This window comes from Lontra canadensis, unplaced genomic scaffold (assembly GCF_010015895.1).
Source record: "Lontra canadensis isolate GAN:19392208 unplaced genomic scaffold, GSC_riverotter_1.0 scaffold7, whole genome shotgun sequence".
Lineage (NCBI taxonomy): Eukaryota > Metazoa > Chordata > Mammalia > Carnivora > Mustelidae > Lontra > Lontra canadensis.
In genome coordinates this window covers 26,673,010-26,697,039 of record NW_022631001.1, presented here as the reverse complement: position 1 = coordinate 26,697,039, position 24,030 = coordinate 26,673,010, and the positions used below count along the sequence as shown (strand labels likewise).

Below are 24,030 nucleotides of genomic sequence, written 5' to 3'. Positions count from 1 at the left end.
CTAGCACAACAGCTGGGCTCCAGTGAACATTCACTGAATGAACAAATGAATGCCCAAAAGAACTCCACTGATGAAAGAACAAATTGAAACAGAGATGAACAGACACAGTACTTGCCCACAAAAAGTACAAGAATGAGCACAGTATACGAATCAGAAAGACACAAAACAGAATAGGGTTAGACACAAGAGACCAGAGCAGCAGGAGATACCACTGTCTGAACAGGCAGAAGACAGTAGGAGTGGAAGGAAGGGAGGGCATCCCAACAAAGCAAACCCAGAGCAAGCAGCACAGCATCTCACACAGATTAATTTGTAAAAGAACCCAAAGTCAAAGGGTACTTTTTACCAATCTTGTAAAAACTCCTGACATACAATGGGAGTAACCGAGGTTGAGATCTCCATTGTACTTAGACTCTAGGCAGCAGAGCTGGAAGGGTTTTGGAGGCGGCAAGGCCCACTGCCTGCCTTATGACAGAGGAAACTGAGGCTAGGAAAGGGGAGTGTTTTGCATGAGGTTGGTCAGCAAACTAGTGGCAGAACCAGATTAGAATTCTCTAACCTGCTACGCTGCGTGGCATAGTGGTGTCTTCTTGTGCCAAGGCTGTCTGGTTGGGAGATCCAGATGAGTCTGTGCAAGAGGGCTCCCTAGAAATACTAACCCTTACTCTCCAAGACCCACAATTCGGAGCAATACATTCTGCTTGTCTACTGAGGGCCAACCCAGGAGTCCTAGCTGGTCTTAACCCATTTCCCAAGAAAGGTAAAATAGCATTCCTGGCTTTGCCTTAATGTCTTTAGTGTCCAGCACTAGCCAGGGACCCCTTCCTTAGTAAGTTAGAAACGAAGTTAAAAAGACATTAGAGAAGAAATACAGAGTGCCTAGTACACTCTGTGGGAAGAAACAAAAAGAGCAAAAGAATATGCTTCTGTTTAATCATATGAAACATAATCACCTGCTAGATGAGATGAATTCTTCAGCCTCTCTCCACCGAGCCTGCCCATCGTGTCCCATGTCTACCTTCTTCCTCTCAGTATTCTTTTCGCCAAATACTGGTTTCACAAGAAGCTTCCTTCCCAAAGAAGGTAGCTAATCCCTAAAGTTAGTCCCCATCAAGCAGGCCATGACCTCAGGAACCCAGGCTTCGGGTGCAGGGGTCTTCTAGCTGTTCTGACTCCCTGTGCCTCCTCCCATGTCTCCTGCAGGGCTTTGGACTCTGGTCCATCCACTTAACAGCCTATCTGTCCACCCTTTAATTTTTAGAACCTTTCTGACTAAATTAAGAGCTTCTGAGCCCCAGTTCAGCATTCACATACTACCACTTCAACACTGATTTCTTTCAAACACCTAATTGCTGACATTGAGCTAGCTAGCCTAACTAACCAAAGGCACCAGGAATACGAAAAGAAGTAAGATAACACCTCTCTGGCCTCCAGGGTTCCCCCGTACCCCTCAGTGATTAAAATACATACTGAATTACAGAAGTGGTAGTTGCAGGTCTTTAAATTTCAACTTTCCTATACTCTGAGTGCTCCTAAGGATTTTCTTTTCTGAAAAATCAGTAAAGTCCTTGAAAAAACAGTCAAGCCCTGTAAGTGTTAGTCACTCATTTCTCAGTTGTCTAGTCTCTGCTTTACCTGTGAGTCTTATCTTCCCAGCTATAGATGAGTCTGATTTTTCCAGTGTTCCCCTGTGTCTGGCAGAGCCCCAGGCAACACAAGACCTGGTCTAAAGACAACTGAAAGCAGTTTACAGGTTTTGAAGGTTTGCTTTCTCAGCTTTGGGGTCCCACATACCACAGGTCTTTACCTTCTGAAGGTATCTGTGCCAAGAAGCATGACAGCTCCAGAGAAATTAAATCAAAACACACTTGTTCAAAAGTTGCCCCAAATTCTCTGACCTGGCACCTGACCCAAACATTCCTGCATCCTGGCCAGCACTTGTCAGAGTCTGAGATAGCCAAAAAAATAATTACAAACAACTCAAAACAGATTTCTGCTGGGAAAAGTTTTCTGAAAGTGCTGGGATGGGCCCCAAAGAACTTGCCCAGATAAGGACATTGCACAGTGCCCAGGGGAGTATCCAACCCATTAGCAGACCCTCTAGGATTATACCCCTCTGGTTCCAAAGTGGAGCTGTCTCCCAACAGTCTTGATCACAGTGGCCCCAAGAGCACAGTCATAAATGCCTGGGTGAGCCGGGCACACCACTGTGTGGGGTAAAAACAATGTGGATTCCAGGTTCCCTCAGAGCTGGAGGTCATCCTCCAGCCGCCCCAGGCCCACTGCTGGCCAGCCTACCAGAGAACACATTCCTGGGCTCCCAAAGAGACCAGACCCAGGAAAGAGTTTCTCACCACCTTCCTACCCCCATCAGCCTCCACTCAAATAATACGAAGAAGATAACTGGCCCCCTTTCTTCTTTTCTTGAGAGAAGACAACCAAGAACATCTACTAAAAGACCTTGCAGTCAGGATGATCATTCCAAAAACTGGGTTTGCAGCCCTTCCTCACCAGATGGCAATGGCAGTTCTCAGCTCTCGTAATGGCGTCTCCTCAGAAGGGGGGCTGACTGTCCAGAACGAAGTGTGTCTGTGCCTCCTGAGAAGCCAGGCTCCCCGGCCCTGCTCCCACATGCCAATGAGCCAAATGTGATTTCTCAGGAAAGGCCTCTATGGCCGAGCAGGCTCCAACTCACAGGAACTGAGTTCAGGTCTCCACGTACTTTGCCTGGGTTACAATAGCATCCTCAGTGATCTTCCCATCTCAGCTTGTTTCTCTCAAATTCATTCTCTACTAAAGCAGTTAGTATAATTTTTCTAAAATTCAAATCTGACTATACCACTCTCCTGAATAAAGTCCTTCACAGGTTTACATTCAAAAACCCGTATTCACTATGGAGTATTATGCCTCCATCAGAAAGAATGAATACCCAACTTTTGTAGCAACATGGACGGGACTGGAAGAGATTATGCTGAGTGAAATAAGTCAAGCAGAGAGAGTCAATTGTCATATGGTTTCACTTATTTGTGGAGCATAACAAATAACATGGAGGACAAGGGGAGTTAGAGAGGAGAAGGGAGTTGAGGGAAATTGGAAAGGGAGGTGAACCATGAGAGACTATGGACTCTGAAAAACAATCTGAGGGTTTTGAAGGGGCGGGGGGTGGGAGGTTGGGGGAACCAGGTGGTGGGTATTGGAGAGGGCATAGATTGCATGGAGCACTGAGTGGTGCAAAAGCAATGAATATTGTTACACTCAAAATAAATTTTAAAAAATTTTTAAAAAAGAGGTTACTTTAAAGAGCTGTTGATGTCCAGTGAAATAAAATATTACTTGGAATCTGATTTCAGTATATTGAGTCTACATTACTATCTGGACTTTGAAGTCTGAGACAGCCAGTTGCCTGAAATAAAAACTGAGAAAACAGAAGTTTTATGTAAAAAAAAAAAAAAAAAAGAAAGAAACAAAGAAATTAAAAATAGCAGCAATGGCCACAGTCACCAAACTGTGGAAAGAACCAAGATGCCCTTCAACAGACGAATGGATAAAGAAGATGTGGTCCATATATACAATGGAGTATTATGCCTCCATCAGAAAGGATGAATACCCAACTTTTGTAGCAACACGGATGCGACTGGAGGAAATTATGCTGAGTGAAATAAGTCAAGCAGAGAGAGTCAATTATCATATTGTTTCACTTATTTGTGAAGTTTAAGGAATAACACAGAGGACATGGGGAGATGGAGAGGAGAAGGGAGTTGGGGGAAATTGTAGGGGGAGACGAACCATGAGGGACTGTGGACTCTGAGAAACAAACTGAAGGTTTGGGAAGGGAGTGCGTTGGGAGGTTGGGTGAGCCTGGGGTGGTGAGTATTATGGAAGGCAAGTATTGCATGGAGTGTGGTGCACAAACAATGAATTCTGGAACACTGAAAATAAATTAAAAAAAGAAAAAAACCCGTATTCAGGGACGCCTGGGTGGCTCAGTCAGTTAAGTGAGTCTTGACTTCGGCTCAGATTGTGATATCAGGATCGTGACACCAAGCCCTGCATCAGGATCCACACTCAGGGGGAGTCTGCCTGAGATTCTCTCTCTCCATCTCCCTGATCCCCATTCGCATGCACTTGCTCTCTCTAAAATAAATAAATAAATCTTTAAAAAAACAAAACCTGTATATAAATGTTCATGAAAGCTTTATGTCTAAAAGCCCCAAACTGGGATCAGTCCATATATCTTTAACAGATGAATGGTTATATACACTATACACAATGGAATACTACTCAGCAATAAAAAGGAATGAAGTCATGATACATACAAACACTTAGATGATTTTCCAGGGAATTATGGCTGAACAAAAAAAGCCAATTCCAAAAGATTACAAACTCCATTCCATTTATACAACACTTTTGGAAGGTCAAAACTTTAGAAACGGAAGACAGGTGGGTTAGGAATAGGGAAGGGGTGGGAGAGAAAGCTATGGTTGTAGAGGGGCAACATGAAGGTGTTACGGTATGGAACTGTGTTTACATACACACACACACACATATGCAAACAACCAGTACAAATAAAACTGGGGAAATCTAACCAAGATTGGCAGTTTGTGTTAACGTCAATATTCTGGTTATAATATTATACTATAGTTTGTCAAAATGTTACTGTGGGGAAAACTGCAAAGTTTCCCAATGATCTCGCTGTATTATTTTTTTTTATGCTGCATATAAATCTACAACTATCTCGATAAATATTCTAATTTAAAGCAATAAGTCCTCTGCAGAGCTCCCAAACTCCTACAACAGTAATTCTTAACTTTTTTTTCAGTGACGAATTCCAAAACCTCCATATAATAATAGTTTTACTTTTTGCGGTGCCTGGGTGGCTCAGTCAGTCAAGCGTCTTCCTTTGGTTCAGGTCATGATCTCAGGGTCCTGGGATTGAGCCCCCATGTCAGGCTCCCTGCTTAGCAGAGAATCCGCTTCTCCCTCTCCCTCTATGCTCACTCTCACTCTCTCTCTCTCTCTCTGTGTCTCTCAAATAAATAAAATCTATAAAAATAACAGTTACACTTTTAGTATCCACAGACTGAAAAATAATTGGGAAAATAATATGAATTCATCAGACACCCTTCAAGGACCCCCTTCAGTTTCAAATCCTGAAGCTGGAAACCAATGGCTTGTACACCAAATATCATGTAGCAAAGGATACAGGCTTTTCCAGAGGTGGTCCCTAGCAGGTTCTCCAGCCTTAACCCACACCACTCACTCACACACACCTCACACTCCCACCACACTAAACTACTTTCAGTTCCATAAATATGCAAGACTCACTTTGTGGCTTTGTACATGATGTTCCCTCTGCCTACAATATCTTTGCCCCATTTCACACCTGACTAATTCCTACTCAAGTTTCAAGATTCTACTCAGGCTTTTTCTAATTCCTCTAGGAAGTACTCTCTACACTGACTCCTTGGGTTAGATTAAGAGCCCTCTTCTGTGCCCTCATGGCCCCTGTGCTTCTCTCTATCACAACTTAGACCAATGAACCTCTGTAATACCTCCATTTCTTTACCTACAAAATAAGAAAACAGCATTTATCTCGCAGAGTTTTAGGAATGAAATGAGTTAATACATATAAAGTGCTTCAACTAGAGCATGGCATACAGTAAGCATTCGATTACCACCAAGTTGTTTTTTTTTTTTAAGATTTTATTTATTTATTTGACAGACAGAAATCACAAGTAGGCAGAGAGGCAGACAGAGAGAGAGACTGGGAAGCAGGCTCCCTGCTGAGCAGAGAGCCCGATGAGGGGCTCAATCTCAGGACCCTGACATCATGACCTGAGCCGAAGGCAGAGGCATTAACCCACTGAGCCACCCAGGTGCCCCCACCAAGTTGTTTTTATTATAATTGTCTAACCATTACACTGAAAGATACAAGCAGGAACAATATTTGCATCCATCACTGGTCTGGCCTACAGTGCTTGGTAAAGAAATGGGAAAAGAATGAAGGGATGGATCTAAGGTCGGTGGTGTAGGGAGGTTGAATCTCAGTCAGTGGTAGAACCGGAGATCTAGAGAATTGAGAAGTACTGCTAAGAGCAAGAGGTAAATACAGTAGGAGCCAAGAATAAGATAGCCATCTCTAGAAGATAAGCACAAAACGACGGACGATTACAGATTACTAAGAACTTGGGTGAAGAAACATAACTGAGAACTGCTGAATTATATGTATCTTCTCAACTAGCTGAAGCCATACTCAATTGTCATGCAGAGCTCTTTTGATTTTTCATTATAGCCTCTTAATTTTGAGCTGAAAAAACGGCTTCGCCTTTTGGAGGCACTGTTTCTTCACCTGTAAAATGTGACATAATAACATAATTTCCTAAGGATGTAAGATTATTGAAAGTAAACCATCTAGCCCATTGATTAAAGTAAAACTAGTTTGTTCCAGTTAAATGTTATGTCATCCCCTTGCCTCCAAATATATAAAAAGAAAAAGGGTAAGTCCCTTGGATAATAACAGCCGAGACAGAGAGGAAGGAGATGAATGTGAAACAGACCTATTCAAAGCCCCAGAACTTGAGGAAGAGTAGGTGGGTACCTCAAGTTACTCTCCCCCCAACTCTTCATGGTCAGAACTTGCTGGCCCTCCAAGGCTCAGGAAAGTCCTATTCTCCCCAGCCTTTTTAAACCGTTCCAGCCCTTTGAGTCTCCCCTTTGAGGCCACAGCACTGAGCCCAGCCTGGTTCCAGCACCACCTCATGAGATCTCTTCCAATCATAATCAGACTCTGTCCCCAGCTGGCCTGTTAGGTCCCCTGCAGTGGGGGGGGGGGGAGATGAGGAAACTGAGGCACAGATATGCTAAGTGACTTGCTCAAGTCAGGTAAATGGTAAATGAAAGGCTGCAACTAGGATACTGTCTGTCTCTAGAGTCCTGGTAAGAATAAATGCACACTGGCATCACCCGGCTACCAACTATATAGCTGATTTGCTGGGCAGTTTGGTCACACCAGGCCCCCCACCCCCGCCTCAACTCTTTTCTGCTACCAATCTCGGCCTGAGATAACTATTTGACTTCCTTTCTTCCTCTTATTTTGTCCCAAATGCCAAGGGAGCTACCTCAGGTCCCTTTCACAGTAGAGTATGTGGAAGAAACAGGCTCAACAGAGGGCCCTGCATGGGAGGAATAAAAGGGAGGCAAGTATTAATATCCTACAATAGCCCAGCTAGTTAAACCCTCTGGTTTTACAGATGAGGACACTTAACTCTGAGAAGGCAGGTAATTTGCATAAGGTGACAGAGGTTAGTGGAGACTGAAACCTTGTCTCCCAGACTCCCAAACTGGTGCTCATTTTGGTCTAACCGGCACAAGACCATGCCTGAGAACTGGAGTATGGCCTGTCAGGCCTGTCACTAAGCAAAAAACCCAAACACTGTAAACACAGGAAATGGGCTGGGATGAGGTTCAGAGGGAGCAGCAACCTTTGCCAAGTTAGAAGTGTTCAAGGGTTTCCTGTCCACAGCTGTTAACTGTCACAGAAATGCTCCAGAAAGCAATACAAGGCAGAAAGGAGAAAGAGAGAATGAGGAGAAAATATTTAGGTCCAGAAGTGACTTTAAAAATTATTCAGCCCAATTTACTTAATTTTACAGATGAGGAAGCTAAGACTCCCTAAAAAGAAAAATGACTTATCCAAACTTACACTCCAAATTTAAGGACCCTTAGGAACCACTTATTTGGTTCAAATCTGTCATTTTAGTGATAAGAAGCCTGAAACCCAGAGAGGGAAAGAACTCTACCCAAGATCCCCAGGCTAGAGAGGAGGAGCAAACACTGGAACTGAGCTCTTCTACCTCAAACACCTGTGTAGTTAGAGGGAGCCCGCTGAAGTGACTTACCTCATACACAGCTGTGTTGGCCATGGAGAAAGTACAACAGGTCAGGGAACTGAAAATAGCAGGATATACTACCAACTAATGAAGAATAACAAAGACCAAACACAGCAAGCTTATAAGAACCCAAACAAAAGTGCTCTGGCTGCTTAAGACACTTTGGAAAACTAAGAGGCAGAAAAATATTTGAGCTATACCAGGAAGAGAATCCAAGGAAGAACGAGCAGGGCAGGCAGACAGAAAAGGCCAGAAATGCTAAGGGAAATCCCAAGGTTCTGCTTCCTTCTTCTGTCCTAGAGCTAAATATCCAGGACACACCACTCCAGAAGCAACTCTGGGTTCAGCAGGCCACTACGGGGGTACTATTTTGTAGTAATTAGCCAATTACTGGGCCCCCACATACCACAGCTGGCAGCTATAGAGGGAAATTACACTTCCATGAGGACTGGAATATCATATAGATTCACTTCTCACGCCAGCCCTGAGACACAAGGATTATGATTCCCATTGAACGGATAAAGGAAACTAGGGCTTAGTTTCCTTGACAAAGGAAATTAAACTGACTTCCAAGACAAGTCTCTTGGTTTGGCATCAAGTTAATACTGTATTCAAACTTAAACTCTCTTTCAAGAAATGTTTAGTAAGGGGCACCTGGGTGGCTCAGTGGGTTAAAGCCTCTGTCTTCAGCTCAGGACATGAACCTGGGATCGAGCCCCACATTGGGCTCTCTGCTCAGCAGGGAGCCTGCTTTCCTCTCTCTGTCTCTGCCTGCCTCCCTGCCTACTTGTGATCTCTGTCTGTCAAATAAATAAATAAAATCTTTAAAAAAAAAAAAAGAAAGAAAGAAAAGTTTAGTAAGTGCCTGCTGTTCCAACCATGTCCTAAGGGCCAGGGATACACTGAGGAAACAAACATGGCCCCCAGCCCATAGGAATTCCAGTCAGGGAATTGTCAATGTTTACTGGGTCACCCACATTACATATGAAGCATGACTACCTGAGGCTGCAAAGAACAAGAGAAAGGCCAGAGGAACCCAAGTATCAAGGACTAGGCTACAATAGTTGATTCCTCCAGAGACAGGGGACTCCGGTGAGAAAAGATTGGAGGATGAGCAGCATCACGGTACTTTTCTCCTACTCTGATCAGAGCTTTCTCATCCAATGTGTCCCCAGTCCTCACTACAGTCAAGGCAGTCAGGTAGGGCAGAGGCTCTTGATCCTGCTTGACAAAGGAGGGAAATGAGACCAACAGCAGTGGTTTGTCCTAAGTGGCACAGTGAGCTGGTGGCAGTAAAAGTCAAGCCTCTTGGCTTCTGTTCTTTCTATTAGACTGACTGCTCTGACTCTAGACCACAAAGGGGGAAATCTAGAACATGGGGTTGAGGAAGAGTTAAGACCTCTAGGTTTCTATAGCCATCCTCTTTTCATCTCACCATCACTCCTATCCCCACTTCCCCGTCCACCCCTCATTATCCTCACAGAGTTCTTAACTTGGCTTACGTACACCCTCGTTCCCTCCCCTGGTGCCTCAAAGTCAGTGATTCAATCAGTGAGTTAATCAACCACAAAGTCTTGGCTGCCTTCAGACACCATGTCCTCAGGGAAACATTCCCCTCCACCAGCTCATCCTCAGCATTCAGATCTTTAAATGGCAAAGAAGAGAGGAATGCTGAAAAAGGAAAGGCCAGAGGGAAACACCCTAGCAGGGGAGAACATTTCACACGATCTGAAGTCTGCACAGAAGACATCTAATTTGTCGCAGTCTGAGGTCCACCCGCCGAATCAACCCAGGTGGGGTCTTGACTTCTTGGTAAGAAGGAAAAGTACTAAAAACCTACCATTAACTTATTCATTCATCCATTCTTCATTAGTGATGTTTATTCTATTTACAACTTATGTACTAAAGCCAGAGAATTAAAAAGCAAAACAAAACAAAACAAAAAAACCTCTGCCTTCAAAAGTTTACCTTTTAGTTTGTGCTTCTGGTTGTAGATAAAGCCATTTTTTGACTAATTCATTTGTTTCTATCACTTATGTTGAATCTCGCATATATGTGACCAATTTGTGTTCTTCAAGTCTTTGTAATGTGACTGTGGGACATAATGGAAAGGAGGAAAGAAGAAAATTGTGTTTGTTCTCTGCTATATTTTTCCAACTGTTCAGGAACTTTTGTGGGGTTTGGGTCTATGGCTCTTTTGGTAAAAGCTTAGTTCAGCAGTAAATCATCTTTTTTATTATTATTACAGCACAATAGCTTTACGGGGGGAATAAAAGCTTACCTTCCAGTGAAGAAGACAGGGAATAGGGATACAAGGAAAGAGCTACAGTCAAGGGATATACCAAATTGCATGGAAGCAAGATGACTAATTTTCTCTTAAGGGTCGGGGAAAGGCTTCCCAGAGAAAATGCCACTGGCTTACTCTTAGGGGATATGGAACATCTGGATGCTAGAATGCCAAGTCCGCAGGGCTGGAGAGCTCTCTAAAAGCAGTCTAAAGAGTCCCAGGTTCTTAGCAGAAGAGCTGATGTGGGACCAGTGAAATACACCATAGCCCTAGTTGCTTCAAAAATATTATACCTCTGGGGCATGTGTTCCAGGGAAAACCATCAAACTCTGTTATACATCTATCTAGCTTTACTCTGCACTCAGACCCAAAGCACTGAGCATATGCTTGAGGCTCCATGAGAGACTTCTCTACCTTGTGCACTCACACTTCAAGAGCTCTGCTGGTGAACACCACCATTAATGGTCTTAAGACTTAAAACTTGGGGTGCCTGGGTGGCTCAGTTGGTTAAGCGGCTGCCTTCAGCTCAGGTCATGATCCCAGGGTCCTGGGATAGAGCATCGCATCGCATCAGGCTCTCTGCTCAGTGAGGAGTCTACTTCTCCTTCTCCCTCACCCCACCCCATGCTCTCTCTCAGATAAATAAATAAAATCTTAAATTAAAAAAAAAAAAAGACTTAAAACTTAAAGCCAGCTAAAATGAGAAACAGTCCAGTTCAAATGAAAACTTCTATTGGTTTAACTTGGAGCCGGTCAGGATTAAGACAAAAATCCTTTAATGCAGCACAAATATAGAGCAAAGCAAACAGGTCATAACAAACCACAGTTCATTTAGTAGAAGCAGAAAATCCAACAGTCCAGTCCCTGCAACCTACCCACCCGTCACCAAACCCATGTTCCAGTTAGGCCCAGCCAAGGCACAAAGCACAAGCCGCACTGGAAAGAAGGCTAGGGGAGCCGGTCCTCAGGCTCCTTCCTGAAGCACTATCCCAACAGAAGAGAGTAGCTTCCCATCCCCCACCCCAACCCCATAGAATACCAAGCCAGGCTGACGCTTGGGGGACTTGCAAATCAGCAAAGAAGCCGGTGATGTGCCACACGGGCTACACAGACCACTCTTTCCAGGAAATGGGAGCTACTTTTGCAGCCCACGTGGTGAGACTGCCATGTGCAGTGTAGATATTATATGGCCACTGTAAGCAGTAGTGTTCTGTAGAACTCACTGGAATAGAGAAACTGGGTTAAAGTCTGACTAGTAACTTGATCATCCAATAAACCCATTCTCACCTCCATGCATGGCCCCTCCCTTCCTACCCCCTCCCCACAACCAAATCCCACTGCCTACTCTGAAGGGAACTTTCAGCTTCCTAGTTGTCCTCAATGACCACTCCTACTTTATTTGAACAACATTTATCTATTCAACAAGTATGTGGCACTGCTTTTCTTATGGCAGCATTGTTTCCTGTGGTAATGCTGCACTTCCCTCACTGGAACTCAAGTTCTTTGACAAGGCTGCCCAAGACCTACACTTCTATTGTCCAACCCTACCAGGAATTACCTCCAGATGCAAAAAACGTCCTCCACTAGACAATTCAACATGGACACACCTCAACTCAAGAGCCCACTGCACACTGCCCCTCTCTTCGTCCTGTACCTTCTGGTCAGATCTTGCTTCCCACCATTTCATGCAGGTCTCACCTCACTCAGCATGTTGATGACCCCGTTCCTTCTAGCAGAGGCCTTCAAACTCCAGACATCAGTCGACTGACATCCTTCAGTTAATGGATCAGCTCTTCTTTTAATTAATTAACTTGCTTCAGAGAGAGAGCCCAAGCATGGGTAGGAGCAGATCGAGAGGGAAAGAAAGAATCCTCAAGCAGACTTCCCGCTGAACACAGAGCTCAACCCAGGGTTTGATCCCAGGACCCCGAGACCATGCCCTGAGCCAAAATCAAGAGTCAGATGCTTAACCAACTGAGCCTCCAGCACCTCCAACTTATTTCTTTAACTGTTAGAGTTCATCAGTAAGAGCATACGCTTTTTATAAAAGTTCGTACCATTTAAATTATTATTATAGCAGCTAACATTTATGTAGCACTAATATGTCAGGCACTATTCTAAGCACTTCATATTTATCTCATTCACCCTCATGAAAGCCCTACAAGTTATCAATATTATCAATTCCATTTTTCCAATCCAGAGACAAAGGCACAGAGAAGTAAACTTAGAGGTAGCACTTAGAGACAAGCAGTCTGGCTCTAGAGGTCAAGCTCTTTGTTAAGAGCTACACTATGCTGCAGAGAACACAGACAGGTGTACAGGGCTTAAATACACCTCCCATAATCATACCTCTTCTCAATTAAGTCCAAACTTCTGTCTCTTCTGCTTTACTCTGCACTGCTTCTCCCATGTGCCCTCCACCCCCACCAGACTAACACACTCCCAAGACCAGCCCTTTTGTTCCTGGCTTGCCATCCTCCCTCCTTCCTTCCCCGGAATCCTAATCAACCTTTCAGGCTTAGCTCCTCTAGTGGGAGGGAGGGAAGGAGGGAATCACCATGGGTTTAACGTCTACCACGCATCAGTCACTATGCAACTGCTTTGAACACATCACCTCATTTAATCTACATACCCCAGTGAGGCTGGTATCACTTTGCCCATTTCACAGATAAGGAAAAAGTAGTTCAGGAACTGAACCTGTCAATGAGCCACAGCTCCAAAGCACACACTCTTTCCGCTATACCTTCTAAGTCCTTTAGGACCTACTCCCCACATTTAAATGTTTACATGTATACTACTTGATTTTGCATTTCATTTAAAAACTGTCTCAAACTGGGGCGCCTGGGTGGCTCAGTGGGTTAAAGCCTCTGCCTTCAGCTCAGGTCATGATCCCAGGGACCTGGGATCGAGCCCCACATCGGGCTCTCTGCTCGGCGGGGAGCCTGCTTCCCCCTCTCTCTCTGCTTGTCTCTCTGCCTACTTGTGATCTCTGTCAAATAAATAAATAAAATCTTAAAAAAAAAAAAACTGTCTCAAACTATTTTCCTGCTTATGTACGTGTCTTATCTCTCCAACTGGATTCTAAGCCCCTGACCCCAAGGGCTTCCTCTAAATCCCTAACACATGGTTAGGCACAGAGTGGCTGCAGAGTTTTACTGAACCAAAGTAATAGGTCTGGGCTCAGTTAGAAGAGGGATTTGTTGTGCTCTGGGTAAAGTTGCCAGATAACATCTGCGTCTTAACCATACATAACTATTGGTTAATTTCTTCTAGAGCTAAGAAAAAAGTTCTCTTAACCAAGAAAATCATACAGTGCAGTCTATGAGTCACTCTTGTCGGCAATGATATGAAGATCCCAGAAAACAAGCAACAAAAAAAGAACCACAGTGGGTGGAATGTTTTTTCCCATCCCACTCTGTAGGAAACACTATTGGGCTGATGTTCTCTAAAGAGTGCACACAGCTTCAGCTATAGAATGAGGGAATCCCAAAGGGAAGGTCAGCAAAAAGCAGCCAATCCTACAGATGCTCACAGGAAGCCCCCGGAGGGTTCAGAATAATGTGGTAGCAAAATGCTGGCCAAGGACAGCCAGAATCTAGGCTTCATTTATTCAACAAACAGTTCTTTTTTTTTTTTTTTTCTTAAGATTTATTTGTTTATTTGAGAGAGAGTATGTGTGTGCTTAGGCTCGCGGGGCGGGGGAGGGGGTTGGCTTGGCAGGGAAAAGGGAGAGACAGACTCTCAAGCAGTCTTCCCAATGAGCATGGAGCCCAACATGGGGCTCAATCTCATGACCCCAAGGTCATGACCTGAACTGAAAACAAGGGTCAGATGCTTAACCCACAGAGCCAGCCAGGTGTCCCTTAACAAATAGTTCTTTTTTTTTTTTTAAAGATTTTATTTATTTATTTGATAGACAGAGATTATAAGTAGTCAGAGAGGCAGGCAGGGAGAGAGGAGGAAGCAGGCTCCCCGCTGAGCAGAGAGCCGGATGTGGGGCTCAATCCCAGGACCCTGAGACCATGACCTGAGCCGAAGGCAAAGGCTTTAACCCACTGAGCCACCCATGCACCCCCTTAACAAATAGTTCTTGACTGCACTGAGGATACCAGTCAATCTGGTGTGTAATCCGGACAGGCAAATTACTTAACTTCTCTGGACCTCAGTTTATTCACCTCTAAAAAGAGGTTAGTAGGCACTTCTTTGCCCATATCACAAGGTGTTGAAAGGGTCAAATGAGAAAGGACAGATCAACATCATGGACAAAGAGTAAGGCTCTGCTTTTTTAAATTATGGTCAGACAAATATAACATAAGAGGCTGTATTTTATTCTATATTTCTCTGGTATAAGGGGAGAGCAGTGGTTGGGAGTAATGTGGAAATGAGACCAGTGGTAACCTCAACTGCATCAAAGTCACCCATTTTCCTGACCCCCTATTGGGCTTGTAAGATTTCTAGGAGTTACTGCACAAAGTCAGTCCTAGAATTTTCAGGATTGAAACCCTAGAAGAATCCTGCAATCTCAGAGTTATAAGGCCCTTTAGAGGCCAACATATTCTAACTCATACTCATTACTCATCTTGCTTCCAGCCCATCACCAGATAATCAGGATGGCACAGCTTATGCATATATCCTCTGGGTGACCCAGAGATCAAGCAACATTATATAAGCCAGATTATCTATTTTCAATAACTATGCTTATTTTCCTATTGTTACCCCTGAGTCTTTAGAAAATTCTTGTCTCAACATTCTATGCAGGGTTCAGTTATATGGTAATAAAGAAAAGTTCCTGTGCCCAACTTGGACCCAAACATAAAAGGAGAGCAGTACCTTGCTGAAGCTAGTAGGATAGAGTGGAGATAATTAGTAAGATTCCCCCCATGGACGACAGAGTTGTAAAATCCAGGTTCAGACGACCATGGTCCACTTGCCCCTTCTCACATCTTCTAATGCTAACCTTATCCAGTCTGGATGGTGGGTGGTCTTATTAAGAAATCCAGCATTTCCTCACAATGGCCCTAGGCAGCTAGTCTGTTTAACAATTGTAGTATCAAATCACTCATATCTCTGGGTGGCCCACTTCAATGGTAGGAATTTCTAGTAGTTTGAAAAATCCTCCTTGTACAGCAGGGGACCAGATTAAACAGTAATTCAAACTGCTTCAGTTATGGAAACTGCCATTTTAAAGTTGTCAGCCCCCTCTGCCTTGGAAACCTCAAGTCACCTTGGCGCAGAGAGTCCCCTTTTAACCATATAAATATAAAACAAGGGAGCACATATTCCCTAGCAGGAAAGGAAACAGCATGGTCTTTTGTGACTTGGCCAAGACTGTTCCCCATACCCCTTAGTACATAAAGGGAAAGTGAACACGAATGAACACACGTATATATAGGATCCAAAGCCCTTTCAGGACCAAAGACTAAAACCTTTACCCCTTTCTTTTGAGGTTCAATGCTATTATTATTTCCCTAACAGACTGAGATCCTAAGTCAAGTTAAAGGTAGAAAGGGACATTACGAGCCTATGTTAAGTGCTCACGCAGAGGAAACAGAAAGTCTGAATGGGTGTTTCAAGTTCAATGCTATAACCAAAATGACTATAGAAGAAGGCTGGTTCTGGAACTGAAATGTGGCTAAATCTAAAATACTTCTAGACCCTGCCAACTAGTGACTGCAGGGGTTCCCTCTTCCAGTGATTGAACTTATATATATATGAACTGAAGAGCATTCACTCTGAGAGCTCAAGCGTAGTGGAGCCTATCAAGCGTGAAACTGAAGGGGGGCTGTCATCCTCCCCCAAAGAACCACCACCCCTTGTGTGGAACCAAGTCCTTGTGGCTACGCTAAAGAAGGAAAGAGCATACTGTGAGAGAGCCAGGCTTAAAAGCCACACTGTGTGCCCATGATAGAAGCTGAAAATGGAACCCACTAACCAATAAGATCCTCTAGTTCTCTGGAACTAAGCCTGACCCCTCTGGCCCGAAAAAGCCAATGAAGGTCTTAGATACTTCAGAAAAAGAGAGAAAGAGGAAAGGCCCCAGGAGAGATGTACTAAATTTCATCTTCATTCAAGAGATCAATCTTACCATCGAAAAGAGATCTGACCTTATTTGTACTCCAAGCTGATGACAAGCTGATGAGGTATGTCATATCCACTGTACCTCAGTTTTTCCAAAACATGCTATATTGTCCCACCCACAGGGCTCTCTAATTATGCCTTCTGAAGCCACAGAAAAAAACAAGTTAATGCTCTTGTCCAAAGCATGGCCTTTCAGGATATGAAGACAATGATTACATTTGCTCTTCAGGACTTCCAAATCTGGTTCCTCAACCCCTCTTCAAAGGACAGATTTTCAGGATCTCTCTCCATCATGCCTCCTTTTATATATGCTCTGGCCTGTCCATGTGGCCCTTAGAGTGCCTAGCCCAGCACTGGAGGCAGGCCACCACAGACAGCACTCCCAGAGCACGTGAGACTATTCTTCTGTGTCAGATCTCAGTTATGCGAGCCGAGGAGCCAGCCCCTTTTTCAGGCTCTACATGATACCTTGTGAGGAGGCTCCCTAGTCAGGGCCTGGAGAGGCAAAGACTGGGCAAAAGGCAAGTAGCTCTGCCTGCTTGGATCCTGGGACTCTAGCACTGAGACTGCCGTTTCATCCCTCCCCACTGCCTACCTCTGGGCCTCTTGCCCGGGATGCCTTGAATGCTTAGACTCTAAGCCTAAGTCATCTTACTCCTTAATGTCTTGTCCACCTGAGCAAGAGAGGCCATGCCTGAACCACAAATGAAGAGATGGAAAGCAATATGGTAGTTAAGAATATGGGTTCTGGAGTTCAAATCCTGGTGCTATCACTTATAAGCCACGACACCTTGGACATCCCTTCAATGTCACTTAACTCCTCTTACACCTCACTTTTCTGCCCTCTAGAATGAGGATAATAATAGTACCTATTGATGGAAATGTTCTATACCTTGACTGCAGGGGAGAGATTACAAAGGTTGTACATATTTGTCAACACTGAAAACAAGTGAATATTACTTTTTATAAATTTACTCAATAAAGTCACTTTGAAAAGTTTTTTTTTTAATTATAGTAACTACTCATGGAGGATTATAAGTATTAAGAGAATTATAAAATACCTAAAATAGTTCCTGAAAGCATGATAAGCACTGGACAAATGTTATCTATCTGTAATGGAATTTGCAGTGCTACACAGAATCTCCTATGTCCTATGATTGCTGCTAGGGAGCAAGGGAAAGGTCTGAAGACCCAAAGGCATCCTTGGCTAGCCCAGATGTGGTATGTTCCCAGAAGCTTCATTACAGATCTGGCTTCCACAAGGATCAAACACCACTGTTACAAACCACATCTCCTCCATGCTCCAGCCAACGCTGCGTTTAACACTGGGAAAGCCAAACCACGGGAATCATCATCAAAACCAAAGATGTTCCAGGAAAACAGAGAGGGATCTGCTTTCTTTAGTCTTCTTCTGGCTTAGCTCATGAGGTCCTCCTGCAGCAACTTGGGTTTTTATTCAGTCCTTCACCAAGTCTTTCCTTAATGTCTCCTGGGTCCAGGCAGTGCAAGAGTGAGAGAGCGACCAAAGGACAAGATAATCAGTTTCCCAGCTGACTCATCCTCACCAAGTTCACAATCAACAGGAATTACAAGTAGAAAAAGAAAACTGATATTAGAGGCAGCAAAGGGAGTAGCACTCTGCTGGGAGTGGGAAGACCATCGTCCAGCCTCAGCTGACACTGGTCATATGACCTTGAGCTTGTCCCATGCCTCCCTATGGACCTGAGTTTCCTTCTCTATTAAAATGAAGGGAGATGGATAACAATGTCACAGTACACGGCCTAATGTTGGGGGAAAACCAAGTGTAACAGGACTTGTTCAGGCTCACGGCCCTGTGAGAAAGGTTAGAAGCTAGGTTGGGGGCGCCTGGGTGGCTCAGAGGGTTGAGCCTCTGCCTTCAGCTCAGGTCATGATCTCAGGGTCCTGGGATCAAGCCCCACATTGGGCTCTCTGCTCAGCGGGGAGCCTGCTTCTCCCTCTCTCTCTCTGTCTGCTTGTGATCTCTTGCTCTCTGTCAAATAAATAAATAAATAAATAATCTTAAAAAAAAAAAGAAGAAGAAGCTAGGTTAGAAGAAGAATTGAGGGTCTCAGACCCAGCCGCAGCTTCCGCCACACCGGTAACCGTATGCACAATCTGAAGGAGATCTCGTTCAGCAGCTGTTACAGGGAACAGTTCATTTCCATTTTCTCCCTTTGTGCTGCCCCACAGGGCCAAACCTGAGAGTCAAAGAGTCAGGATGCCAAGAGTAGCTCATTTCTGGCATTTCCTCTCTACTCATTCCCTGGATTGGGCCCAGGGGCTTCGAAGAGCACTGTGGGTGAAGGACAAGGTAAGGCAAAGCAGACAAAGATACCATCTGTGGCGCACAACAGAAACGATTCCCTGTGCGTGACAGCCACTGTGACCTGTGGTTACAGGGCTAGGGAACCTGGACGATAACGTGCAGTACACTGAATCACAGAAGAGAACCCTTTTGTAGCTCATGGAGGTACACAAGAGAGCAGCAGGCAACCATCTACCTCCAGTTCAGACATCAGCATCATTCAAGGCAACAATTACGGATAGTCAGGTCTCCCTCAGGCCCTGTGCCTGCTAACAAGAGACAAAACCAACTCTGTTTCTTGCTCTCGAGAGGCTCCATACATGGAGAAGGAGACAGACAGTTAGGTGGATAATTACAGCACCACAGAGGCCTGTACAAAGTGCTGTGCAGGCACAGAAGTGGGTGTGCCTCCCTCCACAGAGAGAAGAGATAGGACGCAGCATCACTGAAAAGGGGACATCTAAACCAGGTCTTGAAGGACGAGTGGGTATACATGGGGTAGAGAAGAAGGGAAGGACATTCCTGACAGAGGGAACAGAATGTATGAAAAAGCCTGTCATGCTTCAGGCGCTGCAAGCAGTCAGGTGGAGCTGGAACACCAGACGGGTGGGTGCAGCAGCCTCGTGGTATTTAGAACCCTACTCCTCACATAAAACGGAGACCACAAAGCCTCCACGGGGGCGCAGGGGAGAAGAAAGAGTGAACAGAGGCAGCTGAGGTAGTGCCTACACATCCCTCCTCACTACCCCCTTCCCCAGACTCTGCCCCACACACCTCCCTCTCCACAGCAAACATACTCCTACACCCCTGACAGCTCAGGAAAGAAAAAGCCCTCTCAGACTAAGGTCAGTAGCTCCAGGATCCCCAGGTGAAGAGACTGGTCCTCCATTAAAAGAAAGAAACAAGAACATAAGCCCCTGGAAGGGGGGCTACTAATTTATAAAGATCCAACCAAGCCCAGTAGTTGGGCCCCTCAGGAAGCCTGAGGGGATCTCATCCCATCACCCATGCCCAGACCCAGTGCCTTTTTCACTCAGACTCCTTCCTCTCTGGTGAACTATCCCCTAGTCTCTGTCCTACTGAGAGTGCTGGGGAAGCTGGAGCAAGAAAGACGGCCTGACAAATCCAGAGCTGACTTACTTCTCTTTAGTGACTTTAGCCACAGTTATATTCTTGCCTCACACCAAACACATGCACAAAAATTTAGATGGGAAAAACGATTTAGATACTCTAGGGTATCTCCCAAGCAGGCACATTCCTGAACCTCGGCCATGCTGAGAATCCATGGGTTACTGACACAGGGAGGCCAGGCAGATAAGTCCAAGTAGACAAGGCCAAGGAAGCCATGGCAACAAGATGAGAGGCAAGACCTAAAGCCTGTAACCTCACTGGGAAATAGCTGGGAGTGGGGAAGAAGCATGGACTTCAGTCAGACCAGAACTCGAACTCCAAGCCACCATGAGCTAGCTTCCCTGGACCTTCAGTCTTCCCATCTGTAAGTGAGGATCCTAATAGCATTTACCTCAGAGCATTCTTGGGACTTTTAAGTGAAGAATATAAACCACCTAGCCTGGGGCACACAGTCAGTGTTTAAATAACCTCCCATCAACCAGAGCCACAAAGATGAAGTGTTGCACAACTAGGGAGGGGTGGTCCCATTCACAACACAGTCTTGTCAATGCCTCACCCTGCAGTCACACAGTGCATTGTCCAAGACAGCTAGCCCCTAAGACTCCTGTCCACTAGCAGTGCCAGAACTCATTAACAGACATCAATTCAAGAAAATGGATGGGTCTGATACCACTCAATCCCAATAACAAACACGAGATCAGTGACAACGAGCTCCAAAAACCAAGGCAACTTCATCTCAGCCAGAAAGGCTCTACTATGTTCCTACTGGGGTAAAAACCAATCTCTAGACCTCCATCAACCTCAACTCTGTAGATGAGCTCCATCAACCAAAGATCTGGTGAGCGTGAAGCCTGGAATAAGAGCAAATGCTGCAAGTGTCCAACTAAGGTCCATGTCCTCTCTGCTTGACAGGTGCACCATATGCTCAAGGGCAGGTCATTTCTCTAAAGGTGTTAAGTCCTGTCACATGGAACCCAGGAGACTGAGTCTAAGATCTAGGGTGACCTTAGCATCCTGGTTACAAGGAGCGATGCCACTGCTCCTGACTAAATTTCTCCGGACAGGAAGGGGACATCTGATTGTTTCTTATACCCCAAGTCCTAGCCCAGTACATGATATAACCCATCAGCTATAAATGGTTGCTTAATAAATGAACCAACATGAACATGGCCTTATCCCTATCACCTGGCCTCCAGGTCTTTGCATATACTCTGTCTGCTGCCTAAAATTGCCTTTCTTAACCCCATTTCCTTAGCTAATTCTTCTCAATTGTCAGGTCTCCCTTAAATGTCATCTCCTCAGGTAATGTGAGGAGATAAAAGATCCCTTGAAATATGTACCCTCTCATCACTTCCCTTATTTCCACTTCATGACATTCATCAGATTTTACTGTAATTATTTGCTTCATTTTTGCATTCCCTGCTACTCTGTAAGCTCTAGGAGAGCCCAAACGATATCTGTCTTCTCGTGTTACTAATTCCCAGGGCCTGGTACAGTGTCTGGGGTAGAAAGAGTACACAGTATGTTAGAAGGTCTGAACGTGAAGGAATGAAAGAATGAATGAGAGAGCTCAGGCCAAAATAATTCTCGGGTAACTGGTATTCAAAACTGTCTGCTCAGCCCTAGGTGGACAACAGTTAAGTTTTAACTAGAATCTTCCCAGAGCCTATAAATGTCCATGCTTGGAAGATGGCAGCAGATTGGTGAACAATAGAACAAAGAATAGTCTGTGTGATAGGAAGTAAGGAGAGAGAAAGTAGGGGTTTTGAAGCAGAAACCCCACCTCTGAGTGCCTTAAATGCCATGTAAAGAAACATGGTGACTAGCCTGCAGGACAGCCACTATCTGACCTGGGTTCACTAAGATGGCACACGGCAGCAGCCCTTCCAAGACAGCCATCCACTTAGCTCCCTTTGCTGCTCACACAATGACAGGCCTTCCTTCTCCCTCTCCCTTCAGGTTCATCCCCATTTCTCCAAGTAATATGGGATCAATCAATATCACAAGTGGCCCCAAGGATAGACCACCCCAATTATCCTAGCCCTATATTTACTAAAGACAGTTATAAAGAGGGAAGCTGTCATTTAGAAAGGACAAGATCCGAAGGCCTGGACTCAAGTTGTTGCTGCGTGACAGTGGGTTACTTAGTAAATCTTTCTGAGTTTTAGCAATCTCTGTAAAATAACAAAAATCCCAACCAGGGCAGAAGGGTATTATTCCCTCCTAAATGCTAAGCACTTCCACTTCATCTGATACAGCAAAGACCCAAGAGGCCAGAGCCTGCTCATACAGACTTGAGCCTGCATCGCCTCCTAAAAGGGGATGGGCAGATTGCCCTGTTTCCATTCTCTGTCTAGCTGTCTGAGCACTGAGGAAATTACCACCAGGAAGGCTCCTGGGAGTGGGGAGGTGGGGGAAGAGCTGAGGCTCTCTCAGAACTTCAGATCTATTCATAGCTGGTCACGTGTCCACAGAGGCACAAGACTGTTGTCTGTAAATTTGGTAACCTACAGCCCCAAGCATACAGTTTAGGACTAGGGTGTGTTTCAGACCAAGCACTGCAGACTGAGGTCCTCTCTAAATAATGAAATGTGGGAACAAACCAAAGCAACCGAAGTGAGGTGTTGACTCTTGACAAGATGCAGGAAAGACAAACACAGAATAAACCCTGCCCCTCCCCAACCCTGCCAGCTTTATGTTGCAGTGGGTCTCAGGTAGAGCTTAGTCTTTGCAGGGATCCCAATTTGCCCTTATTAGTATCTTCAGATGCTCACTCTGCTCCTGACCAACTGTGTCAACCTGGACAAGTTAAAGGCTTGGGTCTGCGCCTGAAACTCAAGAAGGCTAGGCCAGAGGATCCTTACGCCTTGATTAGTGTGTTCAAAGAACTTCATCCCAAAGCTCCAGCCCTGATTTATGAGAACCCAAAGTCAAACACTGTGTTCTAGGGATGGAGAGAGAAGGACCTCAGGTGTACTGCCACCAGCCTCAGCCACTTCACCAGGAAGAGAGGCAAGAACTGAATGAACTAGGAACAAACCACCCCAAACTCTCAAAATCCTAGCACCTCCAGCCTCAGAAGGTCATCATCTCATAGCCCCCAGGAAGAAGCTCAGGAAACATAAGCAAATGACCTCATGGTAGGAGAATATGGGTGCTAACTGCCAATTTCCATACATGGCAGACCTGGAGCAGAGGTCTGCCTGCTTTAAAACAAGAGGAAAAGAGGAAATAAAAGGCCTGTATTTCCTGTCTTTCCCAATCTCAGAGAGGGCATCAGAGGAAAAGCCAAACAGGATATGTATATAAAATTTACCAACAGTCGTAAGTTATTAGGTGGCAAATCTGAGGTTCAACTATAGTTCAGTGTGTGTGTGTGTGTGTGTGTGTGTGTGTGTGCGCGTGCGTGTGACTATCTATGGTTCTATGGTCTTTTCTTTATTCCACCAACAAGCCTCATGAGGAAGACTCAAGAAATGATGGCTTCCAGAATGCCAAGAAAGCTGTGATACCAGGAAGGGATTCAAGTTCTTATGGGTACTTTAGGGCTCTGCGAGGGGCCCCTCTATACACACACACACACACACACACACACACACAAATCACAATCACAATCACATAATCCCAGAGCTAAACTAAAAGGTTCACAGAGGACAGATAAACCAAGAGAGTTTAAAAGACAGAATAGTTCCCAAGCCAGGATTACATGTGTATTGACATACCTAAAGAAAAAATGTATCCTCTTTTTTTTTTAATTTTATCTATTTATTTGTCAGAGAGAGAGAGTACAAGTAGGGGGTGTGGCAGGCAGAGGGAGAAGCCGACTGCCTGATGAGCAAAGAGCCCGATGCAGGACTCGATCCCAGAACCCTGGGATCATGACCTTAGCTGGAAGCAGACACTTAAGAGGCTGAGCCACCCAGGTACCCCCAAAAAATATATCCCTTATCAGGGAGGTTGATCAGCTATAGAAGGTGAGAAAAAGCAAAGTCACAGACATGTATTGGCAGACACACAAATGGATTCATTGACAGAACGAGCCCATCATTCATTTCCTTCCACAAAGGTTTACTGAGCAACTGCTATATGCCACGGCCCTGGGAATAGAGCGATTCTAACACTCTCAAGAAGAAAGGGAGCCAATGACATTCAAATGTTCCAGTTGCTTTCCTGTGACCTTGGCATCCCTACTGTGAGGTGACTGCAGCAGGCTATCATAATCCCTGGATCAGCCAGGGTTCCCAGCTGCAAGAACAACTTAGTTTATAAGTTCAACAACCAAAACTGATTCTGGCTAGTCTAAGCAAAAAAATAACTTA

General features: G+C 44.8%; 1 protein-coding gene across 6 annotated transcripts in view; it reads right to left on the bottom strand.

Annotated features, from left to right (window-relative positions):
* STIM1 (stromal interaction molecule 1) overlaps positions 1 to 24,030 on the bottom strand; it is a 185,198-nt gene that overhangs the window by 98,515 nt on the left and 62,653 nt on the right. The window lies entirely within an intron of this gene.